Raw genomic sequence first — 19678 nt, 5'->3', positions numbered from 1 at the left:
CATTAAAAAAAACTGCTTCAGGACCAGACTGAGGGACAGGTCATGCCCAAGTATACAGTTCTTTTCGTTTTGTTTAATTTTTTAAAAAACATCTTATTTATTTATTTGGCAAAGAGAAAGAGCAAGAGAGGGAACATAAACAGGGGGAGTGGGAGAGGGAGAAGCAGGCTCCTTGCAGAGCAGGGAGACTGAGGCAGGGGTCAGCCCCAGGACTCTGGGATCATGACATGGGCTGAAGGCAGATGCTTAATGACAGAGCCACCCAGGCACCCCTATACAGTTCTGTTTGGCAGAGGTAGTCATCTCTCCAAGTTAGAGGTGGGTAAGGGTTAGCCACTCCTAGGCACCATCCCTACTGGGTTATAGTGAAAGCAGGTCTGCAGCACAGAGACATTCATTTGCTAATAGATACAAAACAATTCAGAAACCCTGTTCTGACAAAGATCAACAAAGGTTCAACAAAGACTGCTATCTGTCCCTTTAGGCTCTTGAAACACACCTACCCATAAAGGTTCACCCAGTTAATCCGGATGAGAGTCCAAACCCATGACAGGATGCAAGTTGTTTAGGGGTCAAGATATGGATTCCATCCTTAGGGCTATATAGGTTTCCAGAACTCTGAATTCTTTGATCCTGTTCATGCAAGAATGGAAGCATTTCTAAACTCTTTCAGCCAATCCACACTTCTTGAATATCATTAATTTCATCATAAACACCCAATTCTAATATTCATTTTGATAATTTGTAAAGCTTCTGGAGTTTCACAAGTTAAGATAACTCAAGCTGGGGCACCTTAGTGGGGGCAGTTGGTTGAACACTGGACTCTTAGTTTCAGCTCAGGTCATGATCTCAGGGTCATGGGATCGAGCCCCGAGTCAGGCTCCATGCTCAGTGCAGGTTCTGCTTAAAGATTCTCTCTCCCTCTCTCTCTGCCCCTCCCCTGCATGCTCTCTTCCTCTAAAAAAAAAAAAAAAAAAAAGATAACTCAAGCTTTGTGGTGGCTACTTCTATACTCTAGTCTTTCTAATGAACTAGCCCCCATGGTATATCCTTGAACTATCCTGCAGGATACCTATTTGACAGCACACTGTTTATGCTAATATTTTAAAATGGCCATTAGCTTATAAAAGTCACAAGATACAGTAAAGTTTCAAAAGTGAAAAATGATTTTTAATAAAACTGAGGAAAGACATAACATTGATAGATTTACTAGGAAGTGGAATATACTCTGATTTAACCTGGCATGCTATTGTGGCTTAAGAATGACCTGGGGCATAGCATCTCTTGAAATTCTTCAAGTTTATACTGCAGTGAGTTCCTGCTCCTGCTCTTCTTCCCTCTGTTCTCATCCTCCCTGCACCTCCCTTGTAAGACATCTTCTTTTAATAACTTGTGGTGTATTTGTCTGTGCTATTTCTGGTGCTTTATCCTTAGCCAGATAGAGTGGAGAGCCAGTAAGGCAAAATCCCAGAGCACAAAGCTGTGAGTAGGGAGGATTACCATATAATTATCTTCCAAATGGATCAAAAGAAGGTGACAAAAGTAATCATAATTCTAGAATTTTTGATATATTTGTTTATTGACCAACAAATTGGTTTTATTATTTTGGTGGATCTAAAAATAATATCATTGCAAAACCATTTTTAAAACAATAATTTAAGAAAATAAAAACAAGATATATGTGCATATGTTAAAGCAAAATTTAAAACCTTTATGTTGATTTTACAAATATTGAAAAATAATATAGAAAAATAATTATTTTAAGTACATATTCACATACTTTAACTAGTTTTCTTTTTCACCTTTCTTGAGGTATAGTTGATAAATACAATTTAAAGTGTACAATGTGCTGATTTGACATACATATTCTTTGTAAAAAGATTACTACAATCAGGTTATTTACTGCTTCCATTACCTCACATGCTTACTATATGATGTTAAATACATAAATTGTGGGGTGGGAATGGGGGAGTGGAGAGAATAAAAATGTAGTGCTTTTAGAATATGTTCAAACTTAAGCAACCATCAACTAAAATAGACTGCTATAGGCATAGGATGTTTCGTATGAACCTCATGGTAACCAAAACCCAAAAAATAAAGAGAGAGGAACATAAGCATAACACTAAAGAAAGTCATCAAGTCACAAGGGAAGACAGTGAGAGAAGACAGCAAGGGAGAACTATAAAAATAATAAAAAATAATAAACAAAATGGCAATAAGTCAATAGCTCCTTTAAATGGACTCAAGGCTTGACTCAAAAGATGTAGGATAACTCAATGATAATAAAACAAGACACATCTATATGCTGCATACAAGACACTGATTTCAGATCTAAGGACACAGGCAGACTACAAGTGAAAGGATAGAAAAAGATAATCCATGTAAATGGAAACAAAAAGAAAGGTGGATTAACAACACTTATATCATATAAAATGCTTTAAAAAAAAGACTATAATAAGAGACAAAAAAGGATATCACACAATGATAAAAGGATCAATCCAGCTAGAGAATATAACAATTATAAATATTTATATTTATATATTTATTTATATATTTTATATATTTATATATATATTTATTTATACAACCAACAAAGGAGCACTTAAGTATATATAGCAAATGTGACTAGACATAAAGGGAGAAATTGACAATAGTACAATAAAAATAGAGAACTTTAACATCCCACTTACATCAATGGATAGATCATACAGATAGAAAATCAATAAAAAACACTGGCTTTGAAAGACATATTATTAGATCAGAGGGACTTAACAGATTCATGCAGAATAATCTAAAAATAGTGGAATACACTCTTTTCAAATGCACATGGGACATTCTTCAGAATAGATCAGGCCATAAAACACATCTCAATAAATTTAGGAAGAATGAAATAGCATCAAACATCTTTTCTGATCACAACAATATGAAACTAAAAATCAATAAAAGAAAAAAACAAAAACATATAGAAACTAAACATCATGCTACTAAATAACAAATAGATCAATGAAGAAATCAAAGATGAAATAAAAAAATACCTGAGACAAATGAAAATGGAAACACAATGTCCCCAAATTTTGGGGACATAGCAAAAATAGTTCTAAAAAGGAAATTTGTAGTAATACAGGCCTACCTCAACAAAACAAAACAAGCAAAATCTCAAATAAAAAATCTAACCTTAAACCTAAAAGAACAAGTAAATCTCAAAATTAGTAGAAGGAAAGAAATAATAAAGATCACAGTGGAAATAAGTGAAATAGAGAGTGAAAAACCAATTGAAATCAATACACTTAGGAGGCTGCTCTCTGAAAAGATTAACAAAATTGATAAGGCTTCAGCTAGATTTACCAAGAAAGAAAAAGAGGAATCAAATAAATAAAATCAGAAATGAAAAAGAAGGGGCACCTGGGTGGCTCGGTCATTAAGCATCTCCTTGGGCTCAGGTCATGACTAGGATTGAGGCCTCATTGAGCTCCTTGCTTGGCAGGAAGCCTGCTTCTCCCTCCCACTCCTCCTGCTTCTGTTCCCTCTCTTACCGTGTCTCTTTATGTCAAATAAATAAATAAAATCTTAAAAAAAAAAAAAAGAAATGAAAAAGGAGAAATTACAACCAACACCACAGAAATACAAAGGATTATAAGATTATCATGAAAAATGTTATGCCCACAAATTGGACAACCTAGAAGAAATTAATAAATTCCTAGAAACATACTATCCTCCAAGACCAATTCAGGAAGAAATAGAAAAGCTGGACAGATTACTGGTAATGAAATTTAATCAGTAATTAAAAAAAAAAAAAAAACTCTCAAAAAACCAAAAGTACAGGACCAGATGGCTTCACAAATGAATCTTACAAAACATTTAAAGAAGGATTAATGCCTATCCTTCTCAAACTATCCAAGACTGAAGAGGAAGGAAGGCTTCCAAATTTGTTCTATGAGGTAACTCATTACTTGATACCAAAACCAGACAAAGGTACTACAAATAAGAAAATTTCAGGCCAATATCCCTGAGGAACATAAATGCAAAGTCCTCAACAAAATATTAGCAAGTTGAATTCGATATATTTTAAAAGGATCATTTGCTATGATCAAGTAAGATTTATTCCAGAAAAGCAAGGATGGTTCAATATCTGCAAATTAATCAGTGATATACCACATTAACAGAATAAAAGATAAAAATTATATGATTTTCTTAATAGATGGAGAAAAGGTATTTGACAAACACAACATCATTCATGACTCTCAACAAAATGGGTATTGAGGGAACATACATCAACATAATAAAGGCCACATAATACAAACCCATAGCTAACATCATACTCAACTGAAAAACTGAAAGCCTTTCTCTAAGATCAGGAACAAAACAAGGATGTTCACTTTTATTCAACATAAGACTAGATGTATGAACTACAGCAATCAGAAAATAAAAAGAAATTAAAAACACCCAATTTTAGTAAGAAAGAAGTAAGACTATCATTCTTTGCTGATGACATGATACTATACATAGAGAACCCTAAAGACTCCACCAAAAAACTATTAGAATAAATAAATTCAGTAAGTTGCAGAATACAAAGTTAGAAATTTTATAAATTTATAGAAACCTGTTGTGTATCTATATACTAATAATGAACAGCAGAAGGAAAAAATAAGCAAGCAATTTCATTTACAATTGCATCAAAAGGAATAACATACCTACAAATAAACTTAACCAAAGAGGTGAAAGACCTATATTCTGAAAACTGTAAAATAATGACCAAGGAAATTAAAGACACAAATAAATGGAAAGATATTTCATGCTCATGGATTAGAAGAATCAATGTTAAGATGTCCATGCTACCCAAAGCAATCTACAGATTTATGCAATCCTTATTAAAATACCAACAGCATTTTTCGCAAAACTAAAATACTACTAGAATCTATATGCAACCACAAAAGACCCCAAATAGTTGAAGCGATGTTGAGAAAAAGGAATAAAACTGGAGGTATTATACTCCAGATTTTAAACAGTACAACATAGCTACAGGAATTAAAACAGTATGGTTCTGGCACAAAAATAGTTATATAGATCAATTGAACAGAATAGAGAAATAAACCCATGCTTATGTGGTCACTTATTCTATCATATAGAAAGCAAGAATATACTATGGTGAAAAGACAGTAATAAATGGTACAGGGAAAACTGGGTAGCTACCTGCAAAGGAATGAAACTCAACTACTTTCTCACACCACATATAAAAATAAACTCAAAATGGATTAAAGACCTAAAATGTAAGACATGAAACAATAAAATTTTTGAAAGAAAACATAGGTAGTAATCTCCTAGACTTTGGTCCTAGACATCAGTCTTATTAGCAACATGTTTTTGGCTCTATCTCCCAAGGCAAGGGCAACAAAAGCAAAAATACACAATTGGGACTACACCAAAAAAAAAAAAAAAAAAGGGTTTTACACCTGAAGGAAGCCATCAACAAAACAAACAGTCAATCTAATGAATGAAGGAAGATATTTATAAATGACACATCTGGGTTAATATCCAATATATATAAAGAGCTCATATAACTCAACACCAAAGAAACAAATAATCTAATTAAAAAATGAGCAGAGGACTTGAGTAAACTTTTTTTTTTTTTTTTTGAGAGCGAGAAAGAAAATGAGAGGGAGCAAGCACTTGTAAATTTTGTATTTAATAATTACAAGTTGTTAAAACCTTTGGTAGCTGCATTTTTTGTGGCACTCTTTTTTAAATTCTTTGATTAAAGTTTTCTATTTCATTTTATATACAATGCACTCAAACAGGACTCCCTAACCAAAAGGTTCAATGCCATTGTAGGACACAGGTTTACTTAGAAAGTCATTCTTCTTTTTCTTTTTTAAAGATTTTTATCTATTTATTTGAGAGGGAGTGAGAGAGAAAGAGAGAGAGCATGAAGTGGGGATGGTCAGAGGAAGAAGCATACTCCCTGCTGAGCAGGGAGCCTGATGTGGGACTTGATCCTGGGACTACAGGATCATGACCTGAGCTGAAGGCAGTTGCTTAACCAACTGAGCCACCCAGGTGCCTGAAAGTAGTTCTTCTGAGGCTTAGATATTTCATAAAGATTTATTTACTTATTTTAGAGACAGAGAGTGTGAGTCGGGAGAGGGGTAGAGGGAGAAGGAGAGAGAGCTGGAGAGAAGCAGACTCCCTGCTGAAGCCCTATGCAGGGCTAGATCTCATGACCCCAATATCATGACCTGAGCCAAAACTGAGTCAGATGCTTAACTGACTGAGACACCCTGGTGCCCCAAGGCTCAGATATTTTAAAAATTTAATTAATAATCATTCTTATTTAAATTCAAATTAGCTTCACCAAAATTTGGTACTTTCATCTGTGCATATAAAAAATTATAAATTTTTATAATTACAGTTTTAATTTACATTGGTAGATTAGTACACTTTTAATTTGTTATTATTTATTTATTTTAAATTTTTTTTTATTTAAAAAATTTATTTATTTATTTGACACAGAGTGAGAGAGCATAAGCAGGGAGAGCAGGAGACAGAGGGAGAGGGAGAAACAAGCTTCCCACTGAGCAAGGAGCCCATGCAGGGCTCAAACTCAGGACCCTGGGATCATGACCTGAGCCGAAGACAGATGCTTAACCAACTAAGCTATCCAGGTGCCCCAATTATTGCACTTTTTAAAACAATTATGACTTATGCACGCATCTCAATTTCAAGAATATTCCTGGATCCATGGGTTTCTTAATTTAATAAGAACATTGTTTTTCCATAAAGCTGTACTCCTTCAAAATTTACATTTCTTTTAAGTTTATTTTATATTTAAGTAAACCCTACATCCAACATGGGGCTCGAACACATGACCCCAAGATCAAGAGTCACATGTTCCTCTTACTGAGCCGGCCAGGTGCCCCATAATTTACATTTCTGTTATCAGTGAAAAACCAAATCTTTTATGTCAATATTGAACTTTTTAACTGAAACTACCATGGTCTTCACAATGAAGTTAAATTTTTTTACAGAATGAGTTTCTAAAAACTTAACTTGAATTGGATGAAAAAAAATCAAACTATTATTGTAATTAACTTATTTGATGACACCAGTATAAAACAAACATTATCAAGCTGGAAGCAAAATTAAGAAAGCCAATACATTAACAGGTATTTTACTCTTCACGTGTACACAAGAAAACTTAGACTTGAGTCCACAATAGCCAAACTATGGAAAGAGCCCAGATGTCCAACAACAGAAGAATGGCTAAAGAAGATGTGAGATTATATATATAACAGAATATTATGCAGCCATAAAAATGAATTTTTTACCATTTGCAATGACGTGGATGGAACTAGAGGGATTATGCTAAACAAAATAAGTCAATCAGAGAAAGACAATTATCATATGATCTCGCTGATGTGTGGAATTTAAGAAACAAGGCAGAGGATCATAGGGGAAGAGAGGAAAAAATGAAATAAGATAAAACCAGAGCAGGAAATGAACCATAAGAGACCCCTAATCTTAGGAAACAAACTGAGTGTTGCTGGAAGGGAGAGGGGTAAGGGGACACCAGGGAGGGTATGTGTTGTGGTGACCACTGGGTGTTGGGTAAAACTAAATCACAGACCTGCACCCCTGAAGCAAATAATACATTATATGTTAACTTAAAAAAATAAAAAAAAATTAAAAAGAAAACTTAGACTTGAGAGTATGCAGAAGTACTCTAGAATAGCCATCATTTGCTCTAAATGAGAAGTATGCTTCACAGCCTCTGCATCTGCATGCATTACATAGCCATCTTCAGGCACAGTGTTGTTGTTGTTGTTGTTTTTAAGATTTTATTTATTTATCTGAGAGAGCGAGCGAGTGAGTGAGCATGAGCAGGTGGCAGAGGAAGAAGCAGGCTCCCCACTGAGCTGGGAGCCTAACAGAAGGCTCTATCCCAAGACCCTGGGATTATGGCCTGAGCCGAAGGTAGACACTTAACTAACTGAGCCACCCAGGTGCCTTTAGGCACAGTCTTCTTTTAAAAAAAAGTCCTAATATATGAAGTAGACGCTAATTTTTTTCTTCAGCAAATTTGGGTCTTCTACTTTTCACTTAGTCAGTGATGTCACTATAGCCTCCACTGGCCATGGTAAATGTTCATAAATATGCCGTGCAATTTACACATTCATCATTAACTTTATTGAGGAACCAAAATTTGGACTTAATCTTTCATTCTATAAGAAATTTTAAAAGCTTATTCTAACTGAAAGAGATAATGGCGGAAATTAATTTACAGTATATAGCTATAGATTCACACTATATATGTATTTATAGTACATATATAGTTACCAATATATATTTACATAATATATAATAAAACCCCTAAGGCAAGTGTAACCAGACTATTCTCTGCCCACAGTGTGGCAGGAATGCTTGGTCTATTTTCTCCAATTATTTCACATACAACTTATGTGAAGTGTAGTATAGTATATAGTATAGTATAGTATAGTACAATTAATACTATAATTAAGTGTCCTGGAGGCTCCATGTGCATCTTCGATGGAAGCATGGACCCTAGCACAACCAGCAGATAGAGCAAGTGGTCAGCAGCAGCTCCATCCAATCCTTCTCCCACCATCACTGGACCTGAGTTCATTGTCTCCTCGGTGGGAGCACACTTCATTTAACAATAAGCACTCTGCCTCTGCCTACAGTCCTTGAAGAGAGAGGTAAGAAAGGGAATGTCTGGTGAGTTCTGGAAACAGCAAGAGAGATTGTCCCTCCCACTGAAAATGAGAGCCCCACCTGCAGCACATGTCCCTCATACACTGCTAAATGAGACCACAGCAGAAGTGCAAAGTGCAAGTCAACCAAACCCATCCCCAGCTTTTTTTGATAAGCCCATTCATAACAACTTTGTTTAAATATGTGGGTTCTTTTTAAAGATTTATTTACTTATTTGTTGGGGCTGGGGGACAGAGAGTACAAGCAGGGGGAGTGGGAGGCAGAGGGTGAGGGAGAAGCAGGTTCCCTGTTGAGCTAGGAGCCCGATGTGGGGCTCGATCCTTGGACCCTAGGGTCATAACCTGAGCTGAAGGCAGATGCCCAACTGACTGAGCCACTCAGGCATTTCTAAATATGTTTTTTAGAATGGGAGAAGGGTGAACTGTGCCTTTCCAATGCAAACTTCTAGGGATCTATGGAAGAGAACATGGAGGACAATTAATTTATCACATCTCTTAAGGATATCCTGTTGGGTTAGATGTCATCTTCTCTGAACTGCTTGAGGTGGAAGGGTAATAAGGTCCCCCAAGTTTCATACTCAAATGACCCTAACTAGTCTCTAAGGAGCAAAAAATTTGCTGTGGCTTTATTGAGCCATCTGTTTGGCTTAGTGAGTTTGGGCTCTTCAAGTAATACAGTTTCTTCAAACACATGTTGAACACATGTTTAAACAATACTGGTTTGATGATGGACCAAATAACCAGAGTGTTGTGTTTCTACCTCCATCCTTTGTATTACCACTAGGTGATTCTCAATATATTTACCTCTCCCTTTGGCATATCTAATAATTTCTTCCTATAATAACTTAGTCATGAAAAGGAAGGTAGCTGATTTTCAGTATTCTTTGTGTGTGTTGGGAGATGGGAATTTATGTTTACTATATTGGGTTGTCTCAACAATGTTTTTTTTTTTTTAAGATTTTATTTATTTGACATAGAGATAACAAGTAGGCAGAGAGGCAGTTTGTATTTAAGGTGTACAACATAATATATATATATTTTTGAAGTAATCTCTATACCCAGTGTAGGGCTCAAATTCATGACCCTGAGATTAAGAGTCAGAGGCTCTACTGATTGAGCCAGCCAGACTCCCCTGCTGACATTTTGATAATAGCCCTCTTAACAAGTGTGAGATTATAACACACTGTGGTTTTGATTTACATTCCTTGATGATTAGTGATATTGAGCATTTTTTCATGTGCCTGTTGGTCATTTGTAGGTGTTCTTTAGAAAAATTTCCATTTAGGTTTTTTGCTCATTTTTAAATTTAGTTATTTGGTTTCTTGCTATTGATTTACGAGTTCCCTATACGTTTTGGAAGTTAACTTCTTATTAGATACTAATTTTACCCAAGGTGATTTATAGATTCAATGCAATCCCTACCAAAATTCCAATGCCATTATCATCAAAATAGAAAAAATAATCCTAAAATTCATATGAAGCCACAAAAGACCCAGAATGGCCAAAGCAATCTTGTGCAAGAAAAACAAAGTCTTTTGCGACATAACACTTCCTGACTTTAAACTATATTACAAAGCTATAATAACCAAAAACGGCATGGTACTGGCATAAAAACAGACATATGGACTAATGGAACAGAACAGAGAGCTCAGAAATAAACCTATTCACAAATACACAGTGAACTAATTTTCAACAAAGGCACAAATAATACCCAATGGGGAAAGGGTAGCTCTTTGATAAATGATGTTGAGAAAACTTAATATCCACATCTACCATACATGAAAATCAACTCAAAATATGTTAAAAACTTAAACATAAGACCCAAAACTATAAAGCTCTTAGAAAAAAATGTAGAGGAAGAGCTCCTTGCAATGATTTTTTGGATTTGACAACAAAAGCACAGGCAACAAAAGCAAAAATAAACAAGTGAGGCTACATCAAACTACATCAAAAAGTTTTGCCCAGCAAAGGACATAATCAACAAAATGAAAAGACAACCTACAGAAGGGGAGAAAACATACACCAACTGTTACGCCCGAGTTTTTGTGTCCGAGAGACCACCAAGGAGCCAACACCGATGTAAACACATGAGGCAAGCTTAAGCTTGGGCCCAAGTATACCTGACACAGCGGAGTAGGGACTTGGACCCCAAACCAGATTACAGTCAGAGTTTTTTTTTTTTTTTTTTAAGATTTTACTTATTTATTTGACAGGCAGAGATCACAAGTAGGCAGAGAGGCGGCAGAGAGAGAGAGAGGAGGAAGCAGGCTTCCTGCCGAGCAGAGAGCCTGATGTGGGGCTCGGCAGAGAGCCTGATGTGGGGCTCGATCCCATGACCCTGGGATCACGACCTGAGCCGAAGGCAGAGGCCTTAACCCACTGAGCCATCCAGGCACCCCTACAGTCAGAGTTTTTAAAGGCAGAGCAGGAGTGTCAGTAGGTGATTGGGCCATAACTACTAGCCCTATGTTCCTGTTTTTTCCTTTTTCTTTCTGACATGATCTATTATAACGTCAAGCCATGTTATTCCTGACATGAGTTATTACAACAATAAGCCATCCTATTCCTGAATTGATCATTGTTTTTGCTCCGGTCAGTCTTCCTGGAGCTGTCCTATTCCTGACTGATCATTGTTTTTGCTCTGGTCAGTCTTCCTGGAGCCAGGGGTCATTTACTGGTCCTGGAGATCTAAGATGGCTGCCGGGGCCAAGATGGCTGTACTTATGTCAAGGCTTGGGGTGTACATACAGCCTTGTTTTTTTTGGCCTCCACACAACCAAACAAATTCTTTTTCACAAAAAAAAGACCTTGAAAGAGTGAGAAGGCAGTAACAGATTTGTTGAGTTTTATGTTTTCAGTGAGATAGATTAAAAATTAAATAAAACACATATTTCAAGGCTCAAAGTAACTGTTTAGCTAGTAAAATTAGAGAACAAAGAATCACCTCCTTCCTTTTACCTTGGTTTTAAGGAATATAGCCAAAATGAGATTTGGAATAGGAATTTAATTCTACTTCATTTCACAAACATTTAATGAACATTTTCTAAATGCAAAGAATCACATAAAGAGATAAATTGATGCACTCTATCCTAAAGGAGTTCCCACTTTCTCAGAGGATGCAGACACTGCCTGAAAATCTATGGCTATAATAAGGGTTGGAAGGTTATGCTAACAGCATGAGTAAAGTATAATAAAAATCTCAGAAGCGGGGCTCAAATGATTGTCACTGTAAATGTTAGGAAATGCTTCACAGATGGGGTGATATTTGAGCTGGGATTAGGAGTAGAATGAGTAGGATCTGTTCCATTCACTGGAGAAGCAGTGAAAGGGTTTTCTAGATAGAGGAGTATAGAAGTGCCGACAATACTGATTCCATCTTTGGCCCTCCATCTTGTTCATGCCCACACAAGGACCTCTCTTGGAGCTACGTGTTCCAGGTCCCGGGGAGGTTAATGTGTGCCCTGACTGGAATGCAGGAAGACTTGTTTTGATTCTTCCTAAAGTGGTGCACAGACGACACCACTTTAGATAACTAGTAGAGATGACTGGTACACAGATGGCGCCACTTTAGATAACTACCCTTTGACCGCACCACAATGATCTTCTTGCTCTATAAAAGCTGTGAATTAAGGTCCAGACTTGGCAGAGAATAGCTGTGTAGCGCCTGGATTGTTGCCCACCCAATCCCAACCCCCCCCCCCCCACTCCCCAACTCCTGTCAGTAAGATATCCTGAATAAAACTCTGTAGACAGAGTGGACTGCCTTGCTTCATTTTTCCATCTTAAAATGCTTTCTCAGTCTGGAGGATACTTTACTATCCCTCTTCCACCTTCTAACAAGGAGACAAATAATATGAGCAAAGGCAGGCAGCTCCCTCATGCCAAAGGCTGGTGTGTTTATTTGGGGAAAGTGAGAAGTTTATTGTGGCTGGCACAAAGAAAAGATAGGAGTGGGGTACAAGTAAAAATAATTAGGTCTGTGGAAATAAAGATAAATCAAAAGACTAACCATATGCCCCAATGTCCAGGCTTTGGTTAAAACTGCCAGCTTCCCTAATGTTTGCCCTGGCTTCCAACTGTGGAGGCCGAGAAAATTAAGGCCATCCCACCTCAAGTTTAGCGTTAGCACAAGTACAGCCATCTTAGCTTCAGCAGCCATCTCAGGCCCCTGTGACCAGGGGCTGAACTTTACCCTACTTCAGTTCCAGGAAAAACCGCTATACCCAACCCTGCAACACCCCGGCAATAGCTAATCAGCTTACTGCAGTAAAGTCCGAAATTTCCCCTCTTCCCCCCATCCCCAAGCCTCTTGTAATGACACATAAATACCCCTGCCTTAACTAGGCTCGGGGTCCAAGTCCCTATTCCACTGTGTCGGGTATACTTGGGCCCAAGCTTGAGCTTGTCAAATAAACCCTCGTGTGATTGCATTGGTGTTGGCTCCTTGGTGGTCTCTCGGACACGAAAACTTGGGCATTACACCAACGAGGGACCAACCAGAGTCAGCCAAATATGCTCCCCTAACCAACACATAGGATGTTCCATTTCCAGTTAGCCTATCAGCTTCCCCTGCCAATAGCCTTCAGTTGAACATACCTGAAGACTTCCATTTTTCCACTATCAAGCCTTCCCACTCTTCTGCCTGCTCTAAGTCTCTGTTAAAATGTAGGTGATAGTGGCTGACTCCCTTGCTATAGCAAGCTCTGAATAAATAGCCTTCACTTGTTCTCATTCAGGTGGTCCTTGTTTAATGTCACACAATCAGGTAGCTCTAAGCTGCCATCTGGATCACCTCAAGTTTTCTTCTTCTACCCAGACCTTCTCCAATAATAAGACTCAACACTGATTACCAAAATCTTTCAAAATACAAGAAATAATACAGCGTTTATGGTGAAAAGCTTTGCACTGGGTTTGTAGCTGCTGCTGTCAGTGCCCCCACCCAGGCTCCTGATGCTGCAGTATGCTTGGCTGACTTCCAACTCTGAGGGTTTTCTCCAGTGGCTTGAATTTAAACACTCCCCCCATCAGGCCATAACCAATGACTGAAGGCAGCTGGTATAAATACCCCAGTGCCTTCACCTCTCCGGTGGAATGATGGCAGGCATGTTTTCCACACTGACCCCCAGAGTTTCCTAGCAGGATTAAGCTACAATTGCTCACAGCAGTGGGGTTAGGGATGCCAACCCCTGCCCCAGTCAAAAATTTGCATCTAACTTTTCTTTTTCAAAATTTTATTTAAATTCCAGTTAGTTAACATATAGTGTAATATTGGTTTCCGAAGTAGAATTTAGTGGTTCATCACTTACATATAACACCCAGTGCTCATCATAGCAAGTGCCCTCCTTAATACCCATCACCCATTTCACCCATCCCCCACCCACCTCCCTCCATCGACCCACAGTTTGTTCTCTGTCATTATGAGTCTCTTATGGTTCGCTTCCCTCTCTCTTTTTTCCCCTTCCCACATGTTCATCTGTTTTGTTTCTTAAATTCCACATATGAGTGAAATTATATGGTATTTGTCTTTCTCTAACTTATTTTGCTTAGCATAATACACTCTGGCTCCATCCACATCATTGCAAAAGTCACGCTTATAACTTTTGACTCCCTGAAAACTCAACTTCTAAAAGCCTACTGTTTTTTTTTTTCTTGTTACATTTTTTAAATTAATTTTTAAATTTTTTTATAAACATATATTTTTATCCCTAGGGGTACAGGTCTGTGAATCACCAGGTTTACACATTTCACAGCACTCACCATAGCACATACCCTCCCCAGTGTCCATAACCCAACCACCCTCTCCCTTCCCCCTCCCCCCAGCAACCCTCAGTTTGTTTTGTGAGATTAAGAGTCTCTTATGGTTTGTCTCCCTCCCGATCCCATCCTGTTTCATTTATTCTTTTCCTACCCCCAAACCCCTCACGTTGCATCTCCACTTCCTCATATCATGGAGATCATATGATAGTTGTCTTTCTCCGGATGACTTATTTCGCTAAGCATAATACCCTCTGGTTCCATCCATGTCGTCGCAAATGGCAAGATTTCATTTCTTTTGATGGCTGCATAGTATTCATATATATATATATGTATATATACCACATCTTTAATCATTCATCTGTTTAAAAGCCTACGGTTGACATGTACAGTTGATTAACATACATGTTGTATGTTATATGTATTACATACTGTATTCTCATAATAAAGTAAGCTAGAGAAAAGCAAGTCACAAGGAAAAAATCCATTTACAGTACTATACTAGAAAAAGTCAGAATATAAGTGTACCCATGCAGTTCAAACCCATGTTGTTCAAGGATCATCTATAGTTTAATTTATCAATATTTACTGCTTTGCAAAATAAAACTAAGCACTTAAAAATTATTAATCCATTTTTAAAATAGCAGTAATAATCATGAATAATATGTTTAAAAAAAACTCAAAACAATTTTCTCCAAGAAGAGAGGCATTGTTTTACATTTTTGCAAATCCCTTTGATATCTAGCCAACTAGAAGACAGCTGGATTCTCATATCTGCTATAGATTCAATCTGTTAGGACACCACATGCCATGTAGTCTCTGGAAAACTCCATTTTACATTTATGAGAGAATGAAAGCGAAAACAACCCAAATGATGGCTTAGTATTATTTTGAGAAGTTTTGACCTCGTAGAATCCCTGAAAGGATTTTGGGCATCTCCAGGGTGTCTGGACTACACTGGAACAATTGTTGCATTAAAAGATATGCAAATCAGGAAGCGGAGAGTATGCATTCCATTGAACATGATTATACCATAGGTAGAAGTTGAGGCACCTGGTCATTTTGGCTTTTACCTTTGGCATCCTTCTAACCTGGGGAGCCATGTCATGGTATCCTTATATGGAAGTAACACCCTGTTGCTAATTGACAAGTCTCCAGCACCTGTTGCTCATATTCTTCCTATTGCTATTTATTGCTGCTGTACATGCACCCTGTGCCCAACGATAGGGACTTTCCAGATTCTGAAGCCCAGAGGCTTGGGGGAAGGGAGCAGGGGAGATATGCTAGCAATCAGCACGGACCTGACATAGGCCCAGTTTTCAGAGCATAACCAATTCTCACGTGACTTAGCACTTAGCTGCACCTTAATCAGACAGTTGACCACATTTCTTTGTTTGGGTCACTGAAGGAGAGTCATCCTTCTTTACCAGCTCAGAACAAAAATCTGGGCAGAGCGTATATGCAAAGCACAGTCATACTAAATCCAGGGAGAACACTTTGTCAGGCACTTCATCTATTGTTCTTTTGAATCCAGGCTGGGCAATAGGGAAGTGATACTGTTTATATTCCATATTTTTCGTTACAAAAGACAGACACTTTTTTCTTTTAAAAATAAACATTGTATATATTTAAGGTATACAAGATGATTGGACATTCATATATGTAATAAAAGCACCATTACAGTCAAGCTAATTAAAATACCATATCCTACAGTTATAATTTTTGCATGTCATGAGAGCACCTGAGATCTCCTCTCTTAGCAGCTTTCTAGTATTCAATAAATATTAACTATAGTCATTGTACTAGATCTCTAGACTTAATCATTCTACATACTGCAAATTTGTACCCTTTGATCAACATCTCCCCATTTCCCCCACCTCCTTGCCCCTCATAAAACTGAAATAGAACTACCATATGACCCAGCAATCCAACTTCTGGATAGATATCCAAAGGAAATAAAATCAGTACCTTAAAGAGATACCAATACACCCATATTCATTGTAGCATTAGTCACAATAGCCAAGACATGTAAAAAACCCAAGTATCTGTCGATGGATGAATGAGTAAAGAATGTGTGGTGTGTATGTACAGTGGAATATTATTCAGCCTTAATAATGAGGAAATACTGCCATTTGTAACACTGTGATGAACCTGGAAGCAGTGTGCTAAGTGAAAGAGGCTAGACACAGAAGGAAAAACACTTCATGATCTCACATATATGGAGAAGCTAAAAAAAAACTGGAACAGAGCAGAGAGTAAATTGTAAACAAAACACATTGCTACCACAACTGGAAGGAAGCACACCTAATATAGAATAGGGACAGCTTCAAGAGAGACTGAGGGTGGGAAATGTACAAATGAATTTTAACTTCCATATTTTTCTTTTCGTTAAAAAATTTTAAAGCACCTGTACCCCTGGGGCAAATAATACATTATACATTAATAAAAATAATTTAAAAAATAGGTATGGGGATTAAGAAGTGCACTTGTGATGGGCACTGAATGTTGAATGGAAGTGTTGAATCACTATATTGTACAACTGAAACTAACATTACACTGTATGTTAACTAACTAGAATTTGAATTAAAACTGAAAAGAAATGACCAAAGTAGGCAGTTTTGTGCTTTTTAGACAAAGACACATAAATATGGAAGACTTGACAAGATGAAAAAAAAACATATTTGGGAGCTCCAATTAATAAGAATTTGAAATAGGATTTGGACTGGAGTATTTAGTAAAAGTAACAACACTTGTTTATAAAGTATTCTCAGCTCTCAATTCCCTAACTCTGGTGTTAAGAATGTCTCTTTACTTTCTGGTACAGGAAGGATATCTTTCACATGGGAGATTTATTTCTTGCTTTCTAGAGAGAAAGAGGGGTCAGAGTGTTTTTCTTGCACTGACTATTCCTTAAGTAAATTTAATGTAGCATAATCAATATGCCAAAGTGTCATATTTTGGGGCAGGCTGCCCTGGGCCCTCACACAAGTATCAGTCACCATTAACTTATTTTTTAATGCTCTGCTGTTGAATGAACACTGAAAGAAAGGATTTGGGAGAAAAGGGACACATAGACTAGATAGTCTCTCCTTTTCCTAAATGGTTTGAGAACTCCTTGGAATTGCATAAATTTTGAAGATGCAAAAAAATTTTTTTTTGAAGCAAACATAACTAAATGTTAATACTTCTTAATTGTATGTGGCAGTATTTGGGTGTGTAAGGGCAAATAAAAATAAAAAAATAAGAGGCTTAATTCTCCCTGTTAAAAATGAAGGAAGAGGGGACCTGGGTGGCTCAGTTGTTAACTGTCTGCCTTTGGCTTAGGTCATGATCCTGGCGTCCTGGGATCAAGCCCCATATGGGGCTCCCTGCTCCGTGGGAAGCCTGCTTCTCCCTCTCCCACTCCCCCTGCTTGTATTCCCTCTCTTGCTGTGTCTTGCTCTGTCAATAAATAAATAAAATCTTAAAAAAAAAAAAAAAGAAGGAAGAGGGCACCTGGGTGGCTCAGTCAGTTAAGCATCTACCTTCGGCCAGGTCTTGATCCCAGGGTCCTAGGATCAAACCCCATGTCGGGCTCCTGCTGCTCCCTCTCCCTCTATTTCCCCCCCCCTCACTCCTATGGCTCTCTCTCTCTCAAATAAATAAAATCTTTTTAAAAAAATGAAGGAAGAGAATTTCTCCACCCTTAGGGTATTGTCTTTAGAAAACTTGTATGTTTGAGATGTATGCAAATATTTTTAAAGGCTTTTTTGCCAGATTTATAGCCCAGGAATGTTTAGTTCAAGGAGCTGGAGCACATCTCCTTGAAATGTAAATGTGAAGAGAGATAGCACCCCTTTTCCCAGGTCCTGCAGAAGAGGAGGTGCCTAATTTTGGTGGGTACCTTGCTCCAAATTGCAAAACTACATGCTCTCATAAAGATATGAGAAGTTGGTTTTTCTTTCATTATACAGTCAACTAGCACTCATGGCTACACCAATTTCCAGGTGAATTTAGGATGAACTGTAAGTGACAAATGTTCTCAAGTCCTCCTTATTGAGGACTAGTTTTATTGTTTATTTTGAAGATATATATGTAATAGGTTGTATCTACCTGGCTATATAAAACAGATTTTTTATATACCTGGCTATATAAAACAGAGATTTATTTCTCTGTAATCTGTTAGCAGATTGCCTGTGATGAATATCACATTCTAGTTTAATGCTTAGCAAATAAGAAAATGATTCTCTTTCTCTTCTACCTTGGTGGAGAGGTTTATTGGGTTAGGAGATTTTGTTTTTAATTCTATTTCCCCAACAGGTATTTGTTATACTATTCTTTGTACTTTCTCTATTTTTTTCAAATTAGGAAGAAAGAGATACTATTCATGGACAATTTCTCAAAAAAGTTGTCTGCTTTCCTATACTGCTTTTACCTATAAGCAAACTTCATTATGTTTAGCAAATAAGCTATTTTTTCCCCATGAAAAGGGTTTTTGTATTTAAATGTCTAGAAAACTGTATTGAGACCTTAGTATTAAATATGTTAAAAAAAAATAAGAGGCTTCAGAAGAAGAGTTTATTTTTTTAACTAAAGTCTATATACCCAACATGGGGCTCAAACTCACAACCGCAAAATCAAAAGTTACATGCTCTTCCAACTGAGCTAGCCAGGTGCCCCCAGAAGAGTTTAAAATCGAAAATGGAATTCACAGAGAATTTTGTATTTTCCCATAAAATGTATTTTTAAACTACAATGTGATTTATTTTTTCCAGCTCTATTGAGGTATACCTGACAAATACAAATTGTATAAAGTGTACAATATCATGCTTTGATATATATGCATTATTAAATAATTATAACGATCAAGCTAATTAACATACCCATCACCTCACATTGCCATCTTGTGTGTGTGTGGTGGGTTGGGGGAGGGTAGTGAGAATGATGTGATTTAAATTAAAAAAAAAAACACAAAACAAAACGCTGTGTCTCTTGCCAAATTTCAACTTCTTTAAGATTGGGATCATTGGGTGCTTGGGTGGCTCAGTGAGTTAAGCCTCTGCCTTTGCCTCAGGTCATGATCTCAGGGTCCTGGGATTGAGTCCCACGTCAGGCTTTCTGCTCAGCAGGGAGCCTGCTTCCCTCTCTCTCTGCCTGCCTCTCTGCCTACTTGAGATCTCTCGCTGTCAAATAAACAAATAAAGTCTTTAAAAAAAAGA

Source organism: Lontra canadensis, unplaced genomic scaffold (assembly GCF_010015895.1).
Source record: "Lontra canadensis isolate GAN:19392208 unplaced genomic scaffold, GSC_riverotter_1.0 scaffold9, whole genome shotgun sequence".
NCBI classification, from domain to species: domain Eukaryota; kingdom Metazoa; phylum Chordata; class Mammalia; order Carnivora; family Mustelidae; genus Lontra; species Lontra canadensis.
This window is presented reverse-complemented; position numbering follows the sequence as displayed.